Consider the following 5,483-nt stretch of genomic DNA (forward strand, 5'->3'; position numbering starts at 1 on the left):
ATTCACTGAATGAGCCAAAATTGACTGATGTATGGCGTAAAAATGCGTGGTCAAATTTTGCAAAACATTTGCATCATATCAAATCTGCCAATATTTTGAGCAACTTTGGTTCCCCACATTTTTTGTCTTTCCAATTTGCGAAAAAACACGTTCGAAGTATCCAAAGTAATTATGTTCATTTCATACGGTTAATTTAAATTAAAAACTGTAAAGTAGTTCTCCTATGTAGTTCTCCTTAGTAGTTCTCCTAGGTAGTTCTCCTACCCTAATGTAGTTCTCCTATTAGCTCACTTTCAACTATTTGCTCTGAGAAGCAGAACCGGGCAAATCCTGCAAATTTCGACTGAAAAAAATTGCTGTTTCTTTTTGAGATTGAAATTTGGTGACCAGCACAAAGCTAACTGCGGCACAGAGAAAACGGATTGTTAAAATTTGGCTCATAATGATTTGGATTTAGATATAAAATTAAGAGTTTGAAAATTTTTTCGTTCTTTTTCACCAAAATCTTCTCTGCCATATTTAATGCGTGTTAAATAGTGACATAACATGCGGTATTTTTCACACAAACTGATATCCATGCTTTATTTATAAAATTTAGTAGAAAATTACTATCTATAGAGCCAAGTTATTCGGAAGTAAACAAGTTGTCCGAATAATTTAGCCTGAACGATTCTAATCGTTAAGGCCTGCATATGAATTTGTTTTTGGTTTTATGAAAATATGCATCAATTTTCAGAAACAAAGATCTTTCTTCGTCGTTTCAAAGCTGTTAACTCTTTTTAATTAAAACTTTTCAACCATCCCATTCAAAAAGCGTTCCTATTTAGTAATTACGTTTTACGTTACACACCAAAAGTTTTAGCAGCAAAACATTCTAGGAGGAAATCTAATCACACTTACGAAATCAAAAATCTAATGAGTGTGGCTCCAATATGCATTTAATTTCAGGAGGTACGTTCCACCCCAAATACTCAAATATCAAAAAAGAGCGTTAAATAGATTTTAGATTAGTAATTTGGATTGAATGCTATACTTGTTTTATTGAATATTTTTAAAAACACAGAAAGATGAAACATTTTAAATGAAAATTTATACAATTTGCAACTGAAAAAAAAATCTATTTTTATTATAACGAAATTTCTTCTTAAGAAATTGCCCCCTTAAGCGACCAATCTTTTGCTTTCTCAAATTTTTATCAACCGAAAAAAAAACGAAAAATTACTGTACTTAAAGTTTAGTGACTTCTCAATACGATTATTTCCATGAAAAACGACACGCAAAATTGCATTTAGGAAGATTTTTTCTTAAAAAAAGTTAGCTTCTTAAACTAGTACAATCAGTCTGATATGAATTTTGAGATTATATTTTGACGCTCGTTGATTTTTTTTCAACTCTCAATTTTTTGCTCTAATCAGCGATGTTTTCTAATTTTTTCCTCTATATTGTGAAATTTTCTCGAGGTAATTCATTTTAGTTTTAACCATGATTGAGTGGGTCCGAATATGAAGTATTCTGAGGCTTCTAAAAATTGAAAACCAACTGAATCTAACAAAGTTTTTAACAACTTTAGATATTAATTGACATCCTCTGTCTCAAGTAACATGTTTTTCAGCATCAGTTAGAGCCACCTTTTTTCAGTTCAAATAAATATGAGTCTTAAGTTTTCGATGTTATTTGTTGGGTCAAATTTGCCTATTATGTAGCTTTGTGTAAAAGTTTGACAAACACTTTTTGTTGATCAAAGTTTTAGGATCAAATTTTGCTCGGATAAAAAAAACAGCTGGCAAAATAATTTTTCTAAAAACATTTCTAACTATTTCCGCAACCGTTAGTTAGCAGTATTTGGCCTAATCCAACGAAGAACCAGAAGTTTTCCATAAAAAAACTACATGAAAATTCTAAAAAAAAACTGAGAGATAATTTGTTATCAAAACTTAAAACTTGAAAAAGAAGTCAAAGATGAAAGAGAAAAACTATTTGAGTCTTGAACAAATTAGTTCAAACCATTCAGCAGTTTGCTGAAAAAAAGCTTCAAAAAGACGAGGAGCGCGCACTGAAGTTTTATGGATGACAATCAATTATATTGGACTTTCATTGTCAATCTCAAAATTATTCAAATATGATCTATTATCATCGATTAAAAACGGTTTATAATCTCAATATTTTCTATTTCATGTCAGAACAATCAAAGAACACGAAAAAAAAGAACAACAAAGAGAGCGTTCTTATTGCGATATCCGTTTACAATTTAAAAAAAAAACACTGTTTGGCCTCTTAATGTTAATGCGCTCGAACTATTATGTGCTTCGTTCAGAACAACCGGCTATCTTTCATTAAATTTTTTTTTCTGATTGAAATACCTGAATTGTTTTCTAAAATCTCACTTTTTTTTGAAAGAATACACCGTTTCTTTTCCCCAGGCGGCGAGGGAGAGTTTTTGCAAATATTTTGTTTGATAAAACAAAAGTTAGTTTGAACAAATACGGCTGCGTGTTTCTGAATGGCAAGTTTCCAATTAACTATCATTTTGAGTTTTATAGGTTTCTTATTGATAAGATATCTAGTTTTCCAAGGACTATTCTATGATAGCTGTACCAGTTTCTTGTATCAAAACTTACAAACATACTTCCTGTAATTTGTCAAACAGAAAACTTAACAGGAACAATGTGTGAGAAACAAATAAAGAGAAATTTCAAACCGTACGTTGATGATACAAAGTTGATTTGTCTTCCGGTAATTCCAGTTCATTCGTGAGTGAGCGAACATATTCAACAAAAGGCTCAGGAAACGGTCCATAGCAAATCAAGTAAACACATGCTCCTCCAAATTGCCGAGAATATAGTTAGAAAGCAGTTAACTACACTGTTAGAATCAGATCGAAGTCCTGAATGCTCCGACTGCATTTTAGTTTATCTTTTTTTTTGTTCAAACTTTTTCTTATTTTTTTTTTGAAATCATCACTCTACGCTCTGTGTAAAGCGCTAAGTGATATATTTTGCATGTACCAAAATTTTGAATCGACCAAAAAGCATATCTTTTTTCAATTTGAAACAATTTTTATGACGGATTGAATCTCCGCTCACGTGTTAACAGCACGAAATAAATCGCGCATTAGTTTTCCCAAATTGACAACCTTTAAACCCCCGTAATCTTGCATAAAAATTTAATAATTGAAATATCCTTTCATTTTTGTACTCAAGTCAATATCTTTTGAATCATGATATATAAAAACTCATTCAAAAACTCCTAATTAAAAAATTCGACATTTTTGAGAAGAAGAAGAAAACCACCCCAAGTCCAAACAATCTGTCATCTTCTTCGAAATTGCTCGGAACAATTAAAATGATTCCAATTTTATTAGGGCGAACAGGGTATGACTTTTAGATTAAGGGGAGAGGAAATTTCACTTTTCCTGCTTTAATTACCCATTTTAAACCAATTAGTGCTCGGCGTTTTTCTCTTGACGAATTTCAATTTCCTAACTAGCCTTTTTTGACGCACAGTTTTTAGATTGGAAAGGTAATGGTTGTCTTGAGCTTAAATTTAAACATTTTTAAATTTGTGTTTTTTTTTGTAAAATTATGGGAGTTTAAAGATACAAATTTTGGCCATTTAGAAAAGTTAGGAATAAAAAGCGCGCGATATATTTCGGGCTAAAAACGCGCAAGCGGAGGTTTAATTGTTCTGACTTCCGAAGGAAACGGAACATTTATGCTTTGTATTGTTTTTTTATTCAGTCAATTTTCGGCGATTGAAGTTAGAGTGTTAAAAATAATAAAACCCCATCGAAGGTATTGACTGCATGAATAAAAAACTAAAAACATGTTTTACCTCCGATCGTTTTTTGCAAAGTTCTGAGAGTTTGAGACTAGCAAATTTAGTCAAACTTTGGACAGAATTATGCAAGCTTTGAAGATTTTATTCATAACGTGGAAAACGTAACGCGAATTACTTATGCGTTGCGAAATATCGCGCCCATCAAAATCGTTCCAAATTAAATTGAGGCTAGCTAATAGGTCGCGTTAATTTCGTACGACTAATATTTTTACACTATATCTCCAATATTGTCCAAAATGTATAGTTTTTGATTATTTGCTTCAACCAAAAGCTATTCGAGACCAAATGAAGGGCAGTCGGAGCTTTCAGGGCTTTGCCCTAATATACGAGCAGTCTTGTTTGTCTTAGAAATTGTTCCAATTTGAATTGAGGCATGTGATTTGGTCTATGTAATGATCTGCTAAATGCAAAAACCTCACTTTATACTCAACATAGCGGGGGATGATTTTCCGAAAAAATCTAAAAGAAACTTCATCCATTTTTGAAAGCAAACAATTTTCTATAGAATTCAAAATAAAGTCGGAACACTCAGTGCTTCGTGCTGATACGAGCAATCTTGTTTGCGTTTCGGTGGTAGTGGCAATTGTTTTGCTAATTAAACCAAAACGTGAAAACATAACAACATATCATATACTTAATCGTAATAAGTGATCACTTGATGGTCTTCGAGCTTAAAAAAAAGTAGACTTGCTGCAGACATTTGACAGTTTTTTACAGTCATGTGATTTATGTTAAGAGTCCCTCCACAACTCGAAAATACAGAAATGGCTTAATTATTGAGCTGTTTTTATATTGAGGTTCTTAATCATAAAACTCTTTAAATTTTTCTACTTTTGTAAATGAACAAATGCCAAGCCAACAGGGGCGGATTTAGGGAGGGGGGATTTAGGGGAGGGAGCGCGGGGGGGGGGGGGGGTATTTCGCCTCCCTCCTCAGGGATTCGAGCCCTGCCGACCCAAAGGGTCCCCCCTTTGTACTATTTTGAGATATCCATTTTTGATGACGGACCCTAAAATTTTTCTAAACGCGCCTTTAGCGCCAATATATACTAATTTTGAGGGGGTAACGCCTCCAAAAAGTGCCTAAAAAAGCCTTCTTTGGCCTGTTTTTTTCAAAATTTTGCTGGAAGCGCAGTAGTTTTAACCAAAACAGGGTCTTTGTACTGCTTTGGGAGAGCTCAGAAAATCAATTTGGTCGACAAAATTGTTTAGATTTTTTTTTGAAAATCCGCCCCCCCCCTCGAGAAAATCCTGGATCCGCCCCTGTCATCCCACCCTAAAATTTTTCTCAAAGAGCATTTGGCGCCTATCTATTTTAAAATTGAGGGGAGGGGGGTTAAAAAATTTTAAAAGGGGGTTAAAAGCGCATTTTTGGTATCCTGTTATTCAAAAACTGGCATGTGGCGCATAAAATATTGTCAAACATGCATCTTTATTTTGTTTTAAGAAATCTTTTTGTTAGACACAAGGGGTGGTTTTCGGGTAAGAGTCCCCCTTTGGTAATATTTTACGACATCTACTCCCATCCCCCCTCCGAGAAAATATTAAAATTCAGACAAGGTTTCCGCCCTTTTGACAACTATAAAAATGAAAAACTAAAATACTCAAATGTAATGAGCCTTTAATAAAGCTTCGATTGTCAATCAT

The sequence above is a fragment of the Symsagittifera roscoffensis genome, chromosome 7 (genome assembly GCF_963678635.1).
Source record: "Symsagittifera roscoffensis chromosome 7, txSymRosc1.1, whole genome shotgun sequence".
In the NCBI taxonomy this organism is placed as follows: Eukaryota; Metazoa; Xenacoelomorpha; order Acoela; family Convolutidae; genus Symsagittifera; species Symsagittifera roscoffensis.